The sequence below is a fragment of the Macrotis lagotis genome, chromosome 3 (genome assembly GCF_037893015.1).
Source record: "Macrotis lagotis isolate mMagLag1 chromosome 3, bilby.v1.9.chrom.fasta, whole genome shotgun sequence".
Lineage (NCBI taxonomy): Eukaryota > Metazoa > Chordata > Mammalia > Peramelemorphia > Peramelidae > Macrotis > Macrotis lagotis.
In genome coordinates, this window is record NC_133660.1 from 80,678,721 (window position 1) to 80,700,568 (window position 21,848).

Below are 21,848 nucleotides of genomic sequence, written 5' to 3' on the forward strand. Positions count from 1 at the left end.
CAGTTAGCTTTTTTGAAATCCAGCCTGTGAAGCCCAGGCATCTATCAATTACTACCCTCTTTGTGGAGGATTTATGTCTCCTTTTATATTTTCTTCAATTTTTGTAGGAATCTCATGTACCTCAATGTGTAAAAGGATGAGCTTCTGAGCTGTAGCATGTAGTAAAAAAAGCTGGCTAGCTCAGTGGATAGAGCTCTGGGCCTGGAATCAGGAAGACCTGAATTCAAATATGGCTTCAGACACATACTAGCCATGTGACCCTGGACAAGTCATTTATCCCTGTTTACCTCAGTTTCCTCATCTGCAAAATGAGTTGTAGAAGGAAATGCCAACCACTCCAGTATTTTTGTCAAGAAAACCTCAAAAAAGGGGGGTCTTGAAGAGACAGACATGACTGAAAAATGACTGAACAACAAAGCAAAGAGGGATCAACAGGTGTAAATTCCAGTCACATTTCATACCTGAGGGTCTCCATATGAATCCATCCCCAATGATAGAAACACTCCCTTTGTTATAACTAATTAAAGGGCCAAAGTGAATATCATCCCTTCTATTTTTGGTTGGATGTTCTCCCTCCCTGATAGTAAATTGAAGCAGCTATCCACTTAAAGATAAAAATGCTAAGCAAGCATATTAAGAAACATGAACTAGTCCAAGAAGGTCTCTCCTTTCCTTTAAATAGAATTTTTTAGAATTCCTAAACTTAGCACAAGATAGTAGGGGATGGGAGGATGAGGAGGGAGTGGAAATTCATGTTCATAAGTTACTTGATGCTTGCAACATGATTTCATGCATTTTTATCATTTCTCCCATCATATCTGCAATATAGGTAGGATAAATATTTTCCCCGTTGTTCAGATAGTCTTCAATATCTGAGACAGAATGTTTCCTGTGGAGGACCCTTTTCTCTGAAACTTCTCTTTACCCTTATTCTATCAGAACTTGTTGACCTTTGGGGTATTGTGCATGATATATCTTTCTGCTCCAGCATTCTTTACCAATTAGTGTTTTGGCTCTTTATTGAAGGGGAATTTTAACTGCTGGATTCCATTTAACTGTTGTGTTCGCCTTATGTTCATGTTTCAAGTCTCCATGAAATGACTACATTTCAAATTTGATTAAGTAAACTATCACAGGAGTTTTGAGGAGTTTGGCCCTTCGAGCTATTAAAATATTAATAAGCTTTTGAGAGATCTATGACCAGCTGTAATTTGGTTGGGGGGAAAAAAATGTCACTTGTTCCTGAAACCCTTTGGGATTAAGGAGTAAGGAAAGCAGACAGCAGTCTAGGAACTGACAGGGAAAATGTGTGAGAAACAAAATCTGTATGCACTTCATTTAAAGAAGAGAAAATATTAAACTTTTAGATTATTCATGGATTTAGTTGAATGTAGATGTTTTGCAAGGTTGAGTTTTTCATCATATTCCATCATGATGAGAAATTAGGAAAGTATGCTAATTTTTAATTTAGAACAGCTGGGGAATACAATTCATGGAGTGAAAGCTTATCTTCTTGTCTGTCAGCAAGTGTTTGCAGATGTCATGTGAAACATTAACTACAATTATAAAACTAAATGGAATGTTCAGAGGTGATTCAAGAAATCTAATTGGCTAACACATAGAGTACTAATTCTTAGGAAATTCTCTGTCCAGTACCAGTTTTTAATGTACACAAGCTGTTCTTTTACCTTTAAAGTGATCTAGTTTAGTATTTCAAGGGGGAAAATTCAGTTTCAAATAAAAAACAGTTTTTAATCATTTGTTTATAAACACACAGTAAATGAAAGCTCACTTTCCATTAGGCAGTTGTTTCTCTCAGTCTCCAAGTGTCTGAACTTAAGCCTGTTCTCTAGGCTGTAGTAATCTGATAAAGATTGCTATCTCACACTGGAAAGGCTTCTTCCCTAATGACAACTTTCATTCCTTTTGAACTGTTAAACATTTCCCTGCATTTTAACTGGACTGTCTTAAATTCAGCTTTATCACATCATTTCCCAATGGCTGCAAGCTAAATTGACAAGCCATTAGAATATCTGTAAATCAATAAGATTTATTTAGTGGCTGCTGAATACTTTGCATTGGAATCTACTCTTGGGTGTTTGGATGAAAATATAAGCAGATTCTCTGCCCTCAAGATTATAATATGATACTTATTGATTGATATATGGAAACATGCTCCTAATCTATGCTAAGTATTTTAGTCATTCTTTTTCATCATTTCTTCTTATGAACTAGCAAAGGATAATGACAGTCTTCTAAAGACCCAGAATTTATAATTTGTAAATATTCATTACTGAAATAGATCCAACCAAATTCTTGACAATCAAATAGGCTTTTGTATCAAATGTGGAAAACTTACATAAGTTGCAATAAATGTTTTCTTCCTAAATTTTCTGTGCTGAGGTTTAAATGTCAAGATAATTAAAAGCTGCCATTCATTGTCTATTTATAAAGGGAGCAGAAAGCTCAAATTCTATATATGAAAGAATATAGCTTAAAAGGATAGGACTAGGAGCTTTATTTATAGGTTGCTGGGTTTAAGTCAAATGATTCTTGCACCTTACTGACAGCAGTTTAACATCATAGAATTTTAGCCTTGGAAGGAACTTTAGAGATAATCTAATTCAAAAATAGAGACCCCAGGAAGCAATACTGAATTGCAAAGGTCACATAGAGAGAATTTTTAGGCAATTTACAATAACTATTTTAAATGTTACTTTCTATAAAACTTGAATCTTGATGCATATTTTAATTACCTTTAGTTTTTATATTTTTTTGCTTTAGCATGTGAACAAATTTTTATTTAAAAAAATGATTTTGAGATAAGTCAAAAGAAACTTAAAACTGTGTTTTGAGTTGCTATATATTGAACTGTTCCATAATAACAAATATATTAAATGTTTCAAAAAGTAAAACTTATAAAAATCAATATTTGTTAACTACCTTCTTTATTGATGCTGAAGTTACAAAAGATATTCAATAACATTTCATTTGTTCAATACCTTCAAGAATGACACACATTTTCCACCTAAATGAAACTTATCTCTTTAAATACTTTAACTTTATAAAATTTAATGGTTGTGAGAATTCCTTCTAAATTCTATTATGCAATTTCTCGAATAAGAAGCAGTATGAACATTAACATCTTAAAGACTCAGGATTATCACTCAGAATACCAGTAATTGTCATGTTTCTGCCTATCTTCAATATCTGCCATTCACTTCTCCCTTTTGGGGGGAAGTACTACTTCTTATGTCTGCAACCAAATCTATTGTTTTTTTCTTTTTTTCTTTTTCTCTGATATTTTTCTTCTTTCTTCTTTTTTCATCATTCATGCTGATTTTCTTCATATTCTCCTTCTTTATGGTATTTGGCTTTTCCAATCATTTTATCCAATAGAAAGTCAATTAGAACAAGTAAGCAATCATGCATTTATTAAGAACCTATTAATGTCTATCAAGCACTTGGGCAATGGAATTACAAATATTGGGATTAAAGAAATTCCTTCTATGTAGGAAACCACTGGTCCTAGAATTCAGGAGAAAGAGGAATGGAGGGTGGATTGAAGTTAAGAAACCAAAAATTCTTCCAGAAGCAAACAACAAAAGACCTTTTTAAGCTCTATCATTCTTCCATTGTTCGCATATAGGTGCCAAAAGCAGAGTTCTGCAGTCTCAAATAAGTCAATTATTGTACTTTCAAAGGACATTGTAGAGACATATGATAGGCTTAAATATTACCTGCAGCAATTTTTTTTTCTAATACTGATGCATTAAGCAAGAAATAGCACAGATATGATCAAAACCATGTGGGATTAGGGAAAAGAGGTTGCCCTGGTATCCAATAAAATTTTAAAATAAATAAACTTAAAGGAAAGCCTCTCCCCAAGCACATTGTGCTGTATTCTTATGACTTATAAAACAAATGCCACATGTTGAAGGGAGTAGGTGTGTGTTTGTGTGTGTGTGTGTGTGTGTGTTAGTTTTTTGTTTTTTGTTTTTTTTTTTTTTTGCAAGGCAAACGGGGTTAAGTGGCTTGCCCAAGGCCAAACAGCTAGGTAATTATTAAGTGTCTGAGACCAGATTTGAACCCAAGTACTCCTGACTCCAGGGCTGGTGCTTTATCCACTATGCCACCTAGCTGCCCCTTGTGTGTGTGTGTGTTTTTAAACTTCCCTAGCAAATGATAGTCTGAATCAATGTCAATTCTTTTATCGATTTCTCATTTTGTCTGGATCAAAACTGTTTAAATAGGTCAGGTTGAAATCCATTATTTTTTCTCCTCACTCTTCTTTTTCTAACTTGGTATTTTTGAGCATTCCTCTAAAAAGCTGGAGAAGGTCAGATTATAGATAGGTAATTAGGAACAGTTCCCACATGAGACATCTTTTGTAACTAAGTCTTCTTGTAAATCTTAAAGTGTTTTATATGTGTGAACAATCATCATTATTTTTCTCTGAACTTTTAAAATCTACTTTTCTGAAGATAAAGGCGTATGCTTGACTATGCCCAAAAATCCCCCTGATATTAATGAAAAATATCTCAGGATGCAATCCCAATATTTTTTAATGAAAATAATCATTTCCCATGCTGTGCTAAAGCTTTGAATAAGCTAGTTCATTATTAGTGAAGAGCTAAAGCTTCCTATCCCCTGCTTCCCCCCCGCCCCCAATATGAGTCAGTCATACTATTGATGCTGGATATGAGTATTGTCAAAATTATTTCACATATTTTACTATAGCCATTATTACATGTATTATATATGTACTCCTCTGAGAACATTGTATCTTAGAGTAATAATAGTATAACCAGACATCACTATCCAGAAAGCAGAAATTGGGAAATAGTATTGGCAAAGATTCATTTCAAATAGCTAGAGATAATGATTTACTTAATCTCCCATCCCCACAAATGAGAAGTCCTAGTGATGACAAGCCCTTAACATATTTGCTTGTTTATTTGGTTCTTTTTTCTTTATTTTAATATTAAATTTTAATTGTATTCACTTTAATAGTTTAAAATATATTAAACATATAAAACAGTCAATTAAACAAGGAATTTATAGCTAGGATCATCATTTTTCCATGGATTGAATTTTCACCTGCAACCATTATGACAAATTGTAAACTATACATTTTATATCTCTTTGCATGATGAATCATTATCTCTTAACATGATCATACTTAGATTTTAAATAAATTTTCATTGATCTCTTCTATCAGTACAGATATATCATTAAGACTACCTTGTATCTACCCAGTTTTAATCTATTCTTTACTGATTTATGTATAAGTTGTCTTCTTCCTTAGGAAGTCTAATCAGGACAGAGTCTATGTTTTTCTTTTTCTTTGTATCAATAAAATAGTTATTTAAAAATGTTTGTAGATTGATTAATTAAATGTTTAATACTAGGCTATTTAACAAAGGGGGGGAGAATTTAGAGGAGGCGTTTCCTCCAGGGGTGCTTAAATGTGGTCAGAATGTTATGCTCTTCAAAGTCCTTCTTACTTCTTTATTGCCAGCTACACCCAGAGTCCTATCACTTGGAACTTTTTCTCACATCCATATTTCCCCTACATTCTCCACAATAGGGGATGGGCCATTCTCTTTTTTGGCATCATTGTATCTGAAACCAAATTGTCCTCTATATCTAAGCCCTGATCCCTATCCTAACTGACTTTGTCCCATGGGTAAAAAAACATGACTAGCCTTATACGTGTTTTTAGATACCAATGAAAATGTGAAATCCTTTATAGTTTTTTTAAATTAATTTTGATCTAGACAAATTTATAATAGATATAATTTTATTCATGTATTACATTCTCTAGTGTGGAAGCTTCTTCCATTCATGAAAATCAGAAAGTGATTTAAAACTTTTAGTCTTAGAGAATCACCAGGGGCACAGGGAGGTTCAGTTTTTTGCACATAGCCACTAGTCAGTGCCAGAGGCAAGACTGAAACCTGTCTCTCCTATTCCAAAACAGAGTTTCTGACCCCTATTCCATGTTGTCTCTCTTTGAATCAGTATATATTTATGTATTCCCTAAGCAAAGTTTGAATAAGATGAAAATTTCCATATTTAAACAGAAATGATAAGGCTGTTTCCAAAATATATGTAGATATTGAGAAGACAAAATGTTTTGAAAAGCAAAACCTGAGTTTTTAAAATAGAGTACACAAGCTGGTTTATATGTGGTAAATAATTTACCCTACAATAAAGGAGATTCATTATTAGTGAAAAGTTGCTAGCTTCCCCTGCTTAATTTGAGTCAGCTGTATTATAGATGCAGGATATAAGTGTTGTCAAAATTATTCCACATGTTTTACCATAGCCATTACTACATGTATTGCATACCTTCTCCTCTGAAAGAAATAAAAAGGAATGTCTAGATAATTACAATGCTTCCATTATAAAAACCAAATAATGTGATGTGCCATCCTCTATTTTGTTCAATTGTCCCAAACAAGATTTTCTTTAAAATGAAGAAAACTATTTTAAGTCTCAATAACCTCTTAACCTACCTCTTTATGTTCTTTGACCATTTATCAATTGGGGAATAACTCCTATTCTTACAGATGTAACAAGGTTCTTTGTATATTTGAGTTATGAGAACTTTATCTGAGAATCCATCAATAAATCCCTCCCTTCCCCCAATTTTATGCTTTCCTTCTGATCTGGACTACTTTCATTAAATATTTTTAGATCTAAAAAGAAACATAGAAATCATCTGGTCTACATGTGTTATTTTACAGATGAGGGAAATGAAATCCAGAGTGGTTAAATGACTTGCCTAAAGTCTCTTGACCTAGTTTGTACCTGGTTCATGGCAAAACCCCTATATAAATTAAAAGAAGTATTTATGATTGTGTTTAAGGCAGATGACATAGATTTAGTCAGTTGCCCAGGCTTGTTATAAGGAAAAAACCTTCCTAACATTTACAACTATTCGAGAGTAAATTGTATTGTCTTTAGGATATAGTGGTGATCTACCAAAATTGAATGACCACCTCATAGTGATGATTTCTTTGGTGATATGACTTGGATGAGATGTTTGTAGATGTCCCTTTCAACTTTGAAATAATCTGTAGTTTATGGGTCTATGATATTTTCAATGTATCATGAAGTGCCAAATGTGGGAAGCTTCTTTACAGAAAAGGCTGATTGCCAGTCTTCTGCCCTTTCTACTCAACTTCCCTTGGCACATTAAAGTTTTGTGATGAAGCAGGTAATAATCTGCTCCATGTTGGTAAAAGGTGATTAGTTATACTGGGTAATTTTTCATGTAAGCACTGTTCAAGTCAAGAGGGAAGAGGAGACAAGTATGAAAGGAAGAAAGAGAAGTAGTCTAATAGTAATGGAAATGGTTTTCTCACGCTACCACGATTTTCCCAAAGAATAGTAATTTTGTTATAGCAACATAAAAAGATACATGCTAATTAGCAATATTTCCAGATAGATTATTATTCTCTATCAATCTGTTTTTGTTTCCTAATTTCATGAGAATCCCTTGTATTTTGACCCCTTTTCTCTCCTCCCAAAGTGGATTAATTTACACATTAACCTCTTTCTTCTTACTCCTTCCATTTCCTGATAACCCATGATTATCTTTTCTGCAATGCTCCATCACTTTAATATATTACACAGAAAATTTCTTTAAATAACACCCTATATATTTATAATTATAATTCAACCCATAAATTCATCTGATCCCATTCATGTTTTATGTAGCTTATAAATGGATTAAGACCAATTGTGACTTTTTATGTCTAATTTATAATATCCTGAAGAACAACCAACCTGACAAAAATATTTTAATACTACTGTTTGCAGATCATGGATCATTGCATCATATTAGGGGGATGATAGATTTAGTGTTGCAAAGGATCTTAGTGACTATTTCATTTTACAGAAGAAATTGAGACACAGAAGTTAAAGGACTTTTTGAAGGTATCATAACTCCTGAGGTCATTGGAGTGACTAAATCAGGTATCCTCTATGATCAAATATTTGGAAAATAATTGTAATGGATCTTTTTTTTAACCACAATACAAACACTTTCAATTATGGATCATGTTTCTTAAGACTACACTAATTTTATGTTTATATACATATATATGTATATGTGACTGTGAATATGTATATATTTATATATATAGTACATATTGTATATATAGTGACAATTGAAAATCTATCTAATTATTATATTGGGGTATCACAATGGATGAGTGCTTTAAATTAAAGACCAAAAAACTTGATTTTAAATCCTAAGACATTGACCAGTTGTGTGACCCCTGTCAAGTTTCTCCTCAGCCTCAGTTTATATGTAAAATGGCTGTAATAATAACACCTAACTCTTAATGTTGTCATGAAGATCAAATTAAATATTATGTAAAGTACTTAAATGCTCTATTAATTCTAGCTTATTGTTTTATCATTATTACATACTACTGTTATTACATGTCTAGAAATCTGACCCAAAGATCCAGTTCTGGTGCTTACTGACTAATCAAATTCATGTTTTGAGAAAATTCTTCAGAAGATTAGATAATTCATTAATTGAAACAAAAAATAATGTTTAATATAACTAGCTAGAAAAGCTTTTTTTCTCCTAGTGATACTATCTAAAACCCTTACCATGATGACAAAGCCAGAAATATTTGTGGATTGGATTGTTGTGCCTTTGAAGAATCTTCTTTAAAAGAATTCTATTTTTTCCAAGTATCAGCAAAAGGGGGTTGAAGTCAATACTTGGTCAGTGGAAAATATAATTTGCTTAACTTTCCCAACCTCATTTTAGGCAACTTTATAGAGGAGGAATTTAGTCAAAAATATTTGAACAATCATTTTGGTATTCAAGTCATCCCCTTAATGGGAATTTTTAAGACCATTGAAATTTTTCCTCTTTATGTTGGTGGACTTTTTTTTGTTCACTTAGTAAATAACTCTACTATCAAAGCAATGTTCATTGTTGCTAGTTTGGCAAAGAGAATCTGCAAGGAAAACAAAAATCATTTTTATAATCAAAGACTCTTATACTTTTCCTTATAATACGCTAAACTCAATGGGAATAAGACTCTGAGTTTGTTTCAAAAGATAACAAATAAATTTTATTTTTTAAAATGACAGCAGTTATCAATATGTAAAGGTAAGTGCTCTAATCTTTAGGTTTTATGCCAGACTCTACCTCCTCCATCTCCACAGAGACCAAGAAGCAGTTAAGATGATGCTGATCAAGGCTTGAGCATTTTGAGGGTATCTAATTTTCTGAGATTATTTCACACAGGACAAGGGGAATAATTATTAGTGGATGAACTAGCCAGAGGTTAAGGTTTGTAGTTGCTCTTAGTCATGCTTTCAACACTTCCTTGGACTTGTGCACAATGTTCCATCTAGAAGACTTTGCTGGCATTCATTTTCTTGACATAGGAAGAATCATTGGAAGTCTTAGACAATCATGCTACCTAAAAGGGTCAAAGAGGTGTGGACTAGAGCTTTGTTCAGAATTTCCATGAAACAATAATGATTTTGGATATAGGAGGAGCAACAGAGGGGCTGAGTTGCAGTTTTCTTCATATAGAAAGATTATTAGTAGAATATTTGACTGGATGATTGGGAATTTATATTGATTCCAGTAACTGAATGAACTTGAGAGTTTTCTTTGAGTTTTTTTAGACCAGTATGCACCATTTTTTCCATCAGTCTCTTAAACTTCCCAGAATAAAGAATTTCACTCAGATCTAGTGGCAAACCAATGAATCAAGTCCATCTAGTTCACATGGAACAGATAGAGCCAGATTTTTAGAGTAGAAGGGAGTAGGGGAATATTGACTCTGGTATCCTGTTGAAAAGCAAAGAAAAACCATCTGACTTCTTTATTCTTATGCATAAGTATCAAACTCCAATAGAAAGAGGAGGGTACAAGAAAATACCTAAAAGCTTAGAATGTTGACTTAGAAAACCACATAATAGTATTAATAATGCTCTGTTTTATTTTTTTGTGTTGTTAAATATTTGCCAACTACATTTTAACCTAGTTCAACAGCATTTCCAAAGTGAACCACAGAGGGCCATACCTTTGTACTCCAGCATTTTGGAGCCTTCTGACAAACAGTAGCCTGAGCAAGAACATATTTTGCCTATGGAAACAGAGGCAGTAAGAAGAAATGTCAGAATTCACTTCTAACTCTGAATAAATCCATTGTTCTTTTCACTACAGGATAGTTTCTTCATAGTTCAAAAGGCTTCTGGAACTACCTTGTGGGAAATTTATTGAGGGTCAGAAAAATGAGGTGCTTTCCTGAACTCAATTTTGCCAAGCCAATATTCTGAAACTATTACACAAAGAGGATGGGTCTTCTAGATTTCACAGTCAAGCGTAAGTTTCTAAATTTCAAGAAACTACTAAACTCTTTCCCATAGTCATATTGAAAGCAAGTGGTCTTGCCGGAATGGATAGAGACTTTCTGCAGTGCAGGTATCCTTGAAAGAACATCCATTTGTTGGGAGGGGGGTTCATTGGATTTTGAAATGAAAGGAACTTAAGGATAATTGAATCTTACTCTTTTAAGTTATGTAAGAGAAAAATAAGAAGAATAAGGAAGGTGGGCTTGAGAGGGGGTGCTGGAGGGGTGCATATGAAATGATTTGGCTAAGGAAATTCAAATCAAAAGAAGCTAAGTGATTTGTCCAAATTCACACAGTTCAGTCGGGATAGAGCCAAGAGAAAAAATCCAAGGTTTCTGGTTCCTAATCTTGTGACTCTTCTTTATATTAATTAAAATTTCAAAATCAAGGAAACAAAAGTAAATCCAAGTTAATTTGACTTTAAGAAATCAACTGACCAATTGAAAAATAATTCCATTTACTTCCCATTTCATTGCCTGCATTCTTTATATGCTAAGTCACACAATATAATTTGATGAAGCATTAGAAGTCCATTGATTAAAATTTCACAATTAAAAACAAAGGAATTCCACAAGGTTATAAGCATTGCATCCCCAAAATAATAAAAATTACTGTCATTTATATGAGTAATTTTTAACTATCCTTAAAAACCTTGTGGATTTAAGGACTGCAAATAACACTTTTGAAGATCTGCATCTGGAATGATGATAATCACACAAACATGATACTAATAATAGTGATAGTTGAGTCCCTCCCTCCTTTTCACATTCTTATTACAATTAAGTTCCATTGAAATCATGAAACAGTATGGTAGGACAGCATTTTGGACCATCATGTCTCAGATGAATCAATACAGAACTAGTGTTGTGTAGACTGAGCCTTTAAAAAATTATCTTTCTACATTATCACATCATCATCTTTATCCATCTTTCACCCCCCTATCATCTATCTATATCTGTCATCTATTATCTCTAGCTATAATTTAGCTCTTGTTCTTTTTATCATAATTTTACTATCATCTCCATCATCAATCTTTCTCATCTCTAGCTATCAACTCTTTCTAGCTATCATCTTTATTATCCTATCTTTATCTTTGTGCACATACACATATACATACCTATATCTTAAGGGTCACCTTCAATGAGTTAGAAGGATGTCTTCCTCAAGTCTGTGAAGACTTACTCTGCTTGAATTGGCAGATGAGAGCAATTATTTCCAATGGCTATTAAGATAGTTGAATCAACCTCTGTGTGGTTCTTCGGCCTTGGTCAGACATTGAAGGTACCAAAGTCATCCACCACATCTACAGCCAATACTAGTTGTCTTGACTTTTGTTTTTCTACTAGACTTCAATGACTTTGGTAGGGAGAATAAGGCTGATGACTTTCAGCAGTTCTGTTTCACTTAAATCCAATTCACACTTGAGTCAAGACATCACACTACTATGTCATTGGTTTTCTTTGAAATGAAAGACAAACATATATGCATACAAATAATATTCATATATGACTTGTCTATATGTTTCCATGCCCATGTATACTTGTGCACATGTATGTGTGTAAAAATGAACATTATATGTGTCATTTAACTTTTTTAACTTCATTTCTATATCTCTAAAATGGTAAGTAATATAAATACTTGTACAAATTATGTCAGAGACTTAGGTCATGAGGTTTAAATGAAATAATGTATATAAGGTGCTCTGAAAAGCATACTTTAAAGTTACTGATAATGTATCTAATTCCAATATATTTTCTTTTCTTGGTAAGATTATTTTCCCTACTGATATAGTTTACAACCTGCCTATGACTCAGGTTGCAGTCTTTAAGATTCAGTGTTTCTTAAAAAAATTATTTCCCTGCTAACAACTAGTAATGGAATATTGCAAATTTAAGTTGGTCTTCACATGTATAATTTAGACCTGTGTTCAGAGCCCTTCCAGTTTGATAGATTCTGCCAAAACTTTTTATTCTGCTAGTGTATTTAGTTATCAAAGGCTGGAGATGATCATCTTCATACCATAGTGAGGCATCAGAGTGGGAATTCAGTGGAGAATATGAATCTTTCTTTGAGAGATGATAGAGAGATTGATGAGATGTGATATCACTATGTTTACGTGTATATAGACATCTGTCATTCAATTTTGTATATGTCATGTTGCTCTAAATATTATACACTGTGTAACTATTTTTCCAATAAAGTGGAGTCTTCAATGATGTTCCATCATGATTTGAACAATACCCTAAGATCTGGGGGTACTATTCCTAGTAACTCAGCCAAGGAGCCACAAATATTTGATCTCATTTAAAACATTTCACAGCTAGGGTTTAACCTATATTTCCATGTTTATTGAAACTTACTCCTCACTATGACAATTTTATGCAACCAAACTAGGCTTGCTATTTCCTTTATAAGACATTTTACGTCTGATTTCTATGCCTTTGCATTGGTTGCCCTCATTCCAGGAATGTATTCTCTCTCCTCAGCTCAAGAACCACTTTCTTTTTATTACTTTATTCAAATAACAAGCCTATATTTTCTTTGAATCATCCTAATCCCACTGGGGATAGAAGAGAGAAAATCGAAGTTCTTCAGATATTCATAGCCAAGCAAAATAAATGTCTATATTGACCATGTCTATAACATAGTTGGTCATTGTGTTGATTAGAATTCCTAAGTCCATCATAGTTGTTTTACAATGCTTTTAGTGTATAAGTTGTTCTCCACATTCTGCTCATTTTACTCTGGGTCGGTTCATACAAGTCTTCTCAGGTTTATCTGAAATCATCACAGAACAATAGTCTTCTATTATATTTATATGCTGTAAATTGTTCAGCCATTCTACAAGTGATGGGTACCTACTTCATTTTCAATCCATCACAAAAAAAGCTTCTACGACATGTAAGTTGTTTCCCTCTGTCTTTCATCTCTTTGAGTCATTGGCATAGTATTTTTATCACTATGTCAGAAAGTATAGCTTAGTGACTTTTTGAACATAGTTCCAAATTGCGTTCTAGACTGGCTGTATCAAGTGACAGCTTCCAATTCCAGAAAAGAAAATTCCATATCTCACTAGCTAGTAAAGGCTTCTAATAACCTGAAGTAAAATTTTTAAGATACTCCTCCAGGAACTAGACTGGCCCAGTTTGTAGAAGTCCACCACCAGAAGGCTTTCAGATGATGAATCATTTTAGCCACAGCAACTTTTCTCCTATCCCCCAGGTCTTTTTCTTCTTTTGCTCTCCTTTCTCTCTATTTTTTGTCATTCTGCTTTATCTCCTTTTTTTTTCTACCATTTCTGTTATTCCCTTAAGTGATTCATAGTAGAGAATTTATACACAGTATAATATTTATTAATGCCCTACATCCAAAACTCCCTTGTGTTGACCTCATTTTATATATTTATATTTATTAATTACATTTGTGCTGCATACTTGTTATCTTCCTCATTAGAATGGAAGCTTATTGTGAATGACGGTTATTTCATTCTTTTTATTTATAGATGCAAGTAAGTAGGACATTAGATTGTGCTGGGTCTAGAGTCAGGAAGACTAAAGATGAAATCTGAACTCAATTACTAAGAAGTTGTATATTCAGTAAGTCTTTGGATAAATATTTATACCCAGTAGGACATCTAGATAGAGCTGTATATATATAGTGCTGGGCTAGGAGTCAGGAAGACCTAAGTTCAAATCTTTTCTTGGACATGAACTAACTGAGTCATCCTGGGAAAGTCACTTAACCCTGTTTGCCTCCATTTTCTCATCTGCAAAATGAGCTGGAGAAAAAAAATGGCAAAACCATTCCAGCATGCTTGCTAGGCAAATCCCCAAGAGGGGTAACAAAGAATTGAACATTCCTGAGAACAACTGAACAGCAGTCCAAAATGCCCAGAGCATACCAGTCACTCTGCTAAGTACTGGGGGATACAAAGAAAGACAAACAACAGTCCTTGGTCTTAACCAATTCATAATCTAATGATCTTGCTTCAATTTCCTCAGTTGTAAAATTGGAATCATAATATCATCTACCTCTCAGGGTGGAAAATATCAAATGAGATAATATTTGCAAAGTTATTTGCCCAGTGTAAGTCCTTAATAAATACTTAATCATTAGCATTCTAGCCCTTCTATTTCAAGCACTTGGAACAATGCCTTGACATCAATTAAGAGGTTAATGAATGCATGTTGATTGATTGCCAAAACTCATTGGGTTATTGGATTAAATTTTGTGTTCCATGACATACAAATGTAAATATTAAGTAGATTCAAAATTATATATTTCTCTCTAAATATAAAATATTATATATTTACTTAAGCATTTCAACTAATTTTTCCCCTTCTATGTCAGACCTTTATAGGGGAAAATGATGCATAAATATCTGATTTATGTTACTAGATAAGTTGTATCTATTAGTACAAATAGAATAGATTAAAATAAATTATAGACAAATTCTTTATAGATGGATAAATTATTTTAAAATATAGAACTTTTTACAGAATTTTACAGAATTTTTTTTGGTATAGGATTATTACTTGCTTTTGCATGATCAAGACTAAAATTTTGCCAAAATTTTTTGACTCCAGAGAACATGTCACTTTAAATTCATAATATTTTAGCTACTTGCCTATGAGGTTGGGCTTTCAGCTTTTTGAGTTTTTTAATATGGACTGTTTGAGTTCTTTAACCATATGCAAAACAACTGTTGCTAATGTTTTCAGCAAGGATAAGTTTAGACTACAGTCTAACTCAGATTAATTTAGTTTGGATCTGCCTCAATGTGGTTGTCCTCCAGTCTATGAAACTATTTCTTTTGTTTTGGAATCAGAAGGAATTATTAATAAATGGAGTATGACTCGGGATAAATAGAACTTTTGCAAAATCCTGTTCATTGGAAAAAAGGTAGACTAAGTGAGAAAAGGACTAGGCTTCTTATTTGATAGAACAGATTTGGACTGGCTACAATAGTACTATAAGTAGTGTTCTCTGATTAACGTCATAATTTTTTGATTCATGGCAGCATAGAGAGAAGATGATAGCAGGCATTTTGAGATGGCTAATTTGTTGTTTTGTTATACTTGACTATGCTAATTTTTGTTGCAAGGCAGATTTGGTTTGTGAAGAGGTGATGTTTTGAGTTAGTGAGATGTGACAATAATATATAAAAAATGATACCAATTAAACCTAAAATTTTTTTACAAAGATAATGCCAGAGGAACTCAAGATATATATTTATGTATAACCAGCCTTATTATATTTATTTTATTGTTATATGAAACTCCTACAGGGGAAAATCCTTCTAGCAATGAAATATACTCCTGTTCTGCAATTTATAGTGTTAAACAGTAGCCCAAGGCATCAAAAGGTTAAGGAACCCATCCAGGGCACATAGCTAGTATTATGTATAAGGTAAGATTTGTTCCTAACCTCCATTACTCAGAGACTGACTCTCATTTCATTATGTCATATTGGCTCTTAAGGTCTTAATAAACTGGAAAGGATTACCATATGTAATGAATGATTGACTACGTTTATTGTTCAAGATAAACACAGAAATAACAAAAGTCGGGCCACCAAGTCTGTGAATTCTTTCAGTCCCAGTGTTCCTGATGGACTATTAAGTACATAGAAGCAGATGACATCCTATCCACATTCATGAAATCATAGATCTTTGGAGAATTGATGAATACTATTATTATATCAAGTGTAATAGATAAGGCATTGATAGATGTTTTTTGGAAAGGGAATGTCTTGTATAAATTGTTTTATTTATTGCTTCCCTGGAGATATTTAATCAGTCATCAAATGCTATTTTTATTTTAAAAAAAATAAAAAAAAAGAATGTTAGGAATAGAAGACACCTGAGATATCATCTAGTCATACTTCATCATTTTGCAAAGGAAGCAATTGAGACCCAGAGAAGTTAACCATTTAACTAGCTATTCCAGGTAAAGCACAAGTTCCTTGACTTTCAACTCCATGCTTCTCTGTCTCTGTCTCTGTCTCCCTTTCTCCCTCCTTCTCTCTCTCTCTCTCTCATTTAAGGAACAACAGCAGTTAAAATTCTGGAAAAAAATTACACTATTCTTCAATTTTATATAGATAAGGTAGACATTTTAATATTATTGAGAAAAGCTATACTTGATTACCCCACATTTTATGTAGGTTTTTTATTCCATTGAAAAAGACAACAGGGAAGTATTTCATTACTTTAGAATCTAATCTAACTATAAGTTTATGAAGGAAAAAAAGGTTACTTTCATTTTTGCCAGTTTCTCCTATTCTTGGAAATTTGATATTTTAAAAAATTATCAGTTATATTTTACCTAAATTAAATTTTAGCTTCAAATATACTCTATAGACCAATGAGTTAATTTTCTACACAAAGCAAGGAGTAAATATTGTTTAAAAATGCCTTTTCCACTTATTGGAAACAAGTCAAGTAAAATTTTATCCTAGGTATTCATATGCTTTTGCACAGTTATACCAACTTATTCTGTACTTTCATCTCATTTGCAGAGAAAACAGCTAGATATTGGAAAGAATATGGGACTATATCGGTACTCAGTTTTCTTCATCTGCTTCTATTATAGTGGTTTAAAAAAGTGTTATTCTCCTGTTGTCCCAGTATAACAATACAAAGAAACACATTATATTTAATGAAGTGTCTAATATCTTTTGGTAGCTTATCCAAACAAATTCTTTGAGGAAACAGATTAGGAAGTTTCAAAATGTGTGCTAGCTATTTCATGTCAATAGTTTAATTTAGCAAAGTATGACAGGCATCATGATCAATGGAAATAAGACATATGAAGAAAAGCTAAAGAGACAAGAATTTTTTGTACTAAAGGTGAAATTTAATAGTTATAAATATGAAATGATAAGCTTTGGTTAAAATTTTCAGGATTATTTAGGCCTGAAAAGACTCAAGTCTTCAAGAGTATGACAGAGTCTGATTTGTTCTACTAATTAACTCTTCTTTTTAGCTCCTTTTCTAGAGTGAAAGCTCCTTGAGGACAGGGAATATTTCTTATCTATCTGTAGGTCTCCTACAGCATCTTGAACATGATGGGTAGATAGATGCTCAATAAATGTTTGTTGCACTAGTGAATGCATGAATACCACAGGGAGTAAAGGAAAACAAAGAAGGAAGGATGAGAAGAGATTTAGATTTTATATAGGGATTGATTGCTATATGTCACTGTGCTTGTTGCTTCCCTCCCATCAAATTATTTAACATTTTTTTTTGAATTCCAAAATCATACTTTGCTGCTTGTCTCAATGGAAAGGGAAAATGATATGTTGTTGTTAATTAGTGGTGTGAAGTCATATAAAATATATTTCCATATTTTGTTGTTTTATCATTTTGCAGTTGTATATGACTCTTCATGACCCATTTGGGGTCTTCTTGCTAAAGATACTGGAGGGAGTGTCTTGCTATTTCCTTCCCCAGCTCATTTTACAGATGAGAAAACTGATAAATGAGGTTCACCAGGATCAACACCTAGTAAATTTCTGAGACCAGATTTGACTCAGGATGAGGAGTCTTCCTGAATCCAAACTGGTACTCTATCTACTCTGCCACCTGACTGTCCTTATTTCTTTATTTGCCATGTGGCAAAAGAAAATATTACACAAACATAATAAAAATAATGTTTTTAAAAGTATGCCTCAATCTACTCTCAGAATATATCAGTTATCTCTCTGGAGGTAGATAACATTTTTCATCATGATCCTTTGGAATTCTCTTGGATAATTATATTGATCAATTTAGATTTTACAATTTACCATCTTTACAATAATGTTATTATGAACAATAATATCCTAGTTTTGCTGAATTCACTTTGGATCAGTTCATTCAAATCTTATCATGTTTAATTTCTTAAAGCATAGTGTACTCCATCACAATTTTGTGCCACAAATTGTTCAACTAAGCTACAATAGATTGTTATTCCCTCAATTTTCAATTCTTTGTTATTATGTTATGAATATTTTTGTACATATAGGTTCTTTATTTTGATCTCTTTGGGTTACAGACTTAGGAGTGCTATTGTTAGGAGTGCACAGTTTTATAACCCTTTGGGCCTAGTACCAAATTGCTCATCAGAATGGTTGGACCAGTTTACAACACTGCCACCAACTCATCAATCATCCTTTCCTTATTTTTAATTTCTGAGAGGTGTGAGGTATATCTAAGTGGTGTTTTCATTTGCCTTTCCCTAATAAATAATGATTTAGAATTTTTTATATAATTATAGATAACTAATTTCTCTTTCTGAAAAATGCCTATTTATATCCCTTGACAATTTATCAATTGGGGAATAGCTCTTATTTTCATAAATTTGACTTTTTCCCTATTTGTTTGAGAAGAGTGGCTTTTATACATTTGCTGTAGAAATTTTGAATATTATTTTATTTTAGATGGTACTTTTTATCAAAATTTAATTTCCCTGATTAATTCTATTACTTTGATCAATTTTTCCTTTTGCTTTGTCTGACAATGATTGCTACAGCTGCTTTTTTTTATTTCAACTGAGGCATAATAGAGTCTGCTCCAACTCCTTTGTTTAAATGTGTATATGTCTGTGTGGGTGCGTGCATATGGTATTTGTTTCAAATGTAACTTGGAAACAACAAGTTGTTAGATTTTGTTTCTAATTCATTCTGCTACTTGTTTTTGTTTTATGAGTGATCACATCAAAATAACATTCACAGTTATTATTACTAATTATATTTCCCTCCACATTTTTTCTGTTTATCCTTCTCTCTCTTTTTATTCAGTCCCTGCACAAGTCTGTTTTCCTGCTGTCTGCTAGCTCCCTTAATCTTCCCTTCATTTTATCAACTCCCTTCCCTTTTTCTAATTTCCTTCCCTTCCTATTTCTCTGTTAGGTAAGATAAATTTCTATACATAACACTGTGTGTGTGTGTGTGTGTGTGTGTGCATTCTTTCTTGTTTGAACTGATTAGAATGATGTTCTGGAGTGCCTGGCACCTTACCCATTTCCATTCTATTGAAAAGTTTTCTCTTATGTGAATCTTTTACAAGAGATAAATTTTCCCATTTTGCCTTTCCCTACCCCCTTTACCCAGTACACTTTTCTTTCTCATACCTTAATTTTTTAGATCATCCCAATATAACCAACACTCATTTAGGCCTTCTATTTTTGTAGATTCCTTCTAACTGCCCTAATACTGATGCATTTCTTAGGAAGAACATGCATAATTTTCCCACATATAGTTGTAAACAGTTTATCAAATTTACATGTATTTGTTGAATCTCTAATTTTTTTCTCTTTCATGGCTACCTTTTATATTCTTCTCTTGAGCCTTTCGAAAAGGAATTTTGGTTACATGAAAGGAAGAATTTCATGATTATTATTGTTGTTCAGGCATTTCATTCATGTCCAACATTTTGTGACCCAATTTGGGGTTTTCTTGGCAAAGATACTGGAGTGGTTTGCCATTTCCTTCTCCAGTTCATTTTATAGCTGAGGAAACCAAAGTAAATCAGATCATATGACTTCCTCAGGGTCACAAAACTAGTAAATGTCTGAGTTCAGACTTGAACTTAGGAAAACTTGAGTCTTCCTCCAGGCCTCTTTCTGCCAAACAGGAATTTTTTAGATAAATTGTGGAATTTGGCTCTAGTTATTGTAAGGGTGTAGGTAGATAAATTCCATTTAATATTGATTCTGTGGAAAGGTAAAATTTCTGAAGAAATATATTGGTATATGTGATTAAAGGAAGCACTATAAATGTATGAAACATTAGAGACAAGAATGAAGAGGAGTGATGGAAAGTTTACAGACAATGTGAATTACAGAAGGAGAAAGAAAAAGTCAGTGAATGATTTGAAATTCACTCAAAATGTGCTAAGTAAACACTAAATAGTGTTATTGACTGAGGTCAAAGGGTTAGATGAAGAAATTTTTAGTATTGACATTCCTCTAAGAAGTGTTAATGCTATCAATTTTGTTTTCATGTTTAGTAGAATGATTCACGCCTGGGCACAAATGAGGTGAAGCAATTAGTTTAAAATATATCAATATGAAATCTTCTGTCCTTATCCTAGATTCAAAACCAGAAGTTCTCTATTCATCGTTCTCATTTAAATGAGTCACACACATATATACACACAAGAACACACAAATATACACATACATATATATGGAACCAAGAAATCTATAATGTTACATTTATAATTATTTGTCCAACACTTGTATTGACTCTATGGTAACAATCATAATGGGTACTTTTTTAAAGCAGATGTGTGATTTAATTAATTTTGGATCTTTGGGCTGCCTTATCAGACTTATCAATTTGCAAACTGGCTTCTCTCTAAACTTTTGCAACAATCAATGTTTATCCTACTCGTATGGACTTGGAAGATACTATGGCATGTTCTTATTTAGCTGTGTTTTGTCTCAAATGCATGGGTCTTCTGAGGATTTTCCCTGTATCCTCAGGGTCTGTTACATGCAATTTAATGAATATTTCTGTAAGTAAACAATTCCGTGAAGAATATGTGCCTTGGACAGAAGGCAACATACAAGCAGAAACAAGACTTCTTTGCTTTCAAGGTGTTTGCCTTCTATTATCAAACCCAGAAAATAGGAGATATTCAATAAATGTTCATTTTTATTATCAAGCTGTATGAAATAATGGAAGCTAGAGCTGGGGGTCAGCAAAGACTGAAGTTGTAAATATCAGTCTTGACATTTACAAGTTGTCTAAGTGAGTGACTGTCCTCAGTTCTAAAATTTGGATATCGATATTGGTTCTTGCTACTTCATAGGGTTGATTTTGTGATGTTTAAATGAAACCCTTTCTCTAAAGCACTTAGTAAACCTTAAAATACAATATAAATGTCGTCTATCATCATGCTGATAAATTTGCTCTATTCAGCTACTCATTTTCCCCTTCACACTTTCTCCCATCTATGTACTCTTTCTCTTATTTCTCACCAAGCTATATACCTTTCATCTATTTACAAAATTACTGTATTGACTATACATACTACAGCAAAACCTACTAAACCATCATGGGGTTTTGGAAGAGGCAACATGGTTTATTTGAAAGGATACTAGACTTGGAATCTACAACAATGACCCCACTTTTTTCCTGTCACTGTCTTCTTAACACCCTACAGTTTGACATCTGGCTTAATACTTTAACCAAAATACACTCTCCAAATTTTAAAATTATTTTTTAATTGTCAAATCAAATGACTTTTTTTTTATCAATTCTCATACATCTTGATATCTCCAGCCTTTAACACTGTTGATGTTATATCAGTATCCCTGACTTTCTCTTCTTTCAAAGTTTTCATGACACTACCACCTCCTGGTTCTTTTGCTACTTTTCTGATTGCTCCTTATCAGTCTCCTTTGTTGTATCTTCAGCTTGGTCATGCCACTTTACATGAATAATAATAATTCATA

At 32.9% G+C, this 21,848-nt stretch overlaps 1 protein-coding gene across 2 annotated transcripts in view; it reads left to right on the plus strand.

Moving 5' to 3' along the window:
• VEGFC (vascular endothelial growth factor C) overlaps positions 1 to 21,848 on the plus strand; it is a 170,945-nt gene that overhangs the window by 30,359 nt on the left and 118,738 nt on the right. The window contains exon 1 of one of the 2 annotated variants that reach the window (XM_074228925.1): positions 2,893 to 10,375. The exons of the other annotated variant lie outside the window; for it this stretch is intronic. The gene's annotated coding sequence lies outside the window, so the exon portion shown is untranslated. Of the gene's footprint in view, positions 1 to 2,892; positions 10,376 to 21,848 lie in introns of those variants that run through there. 2 annotated transcript variants of the gene reach the window in all.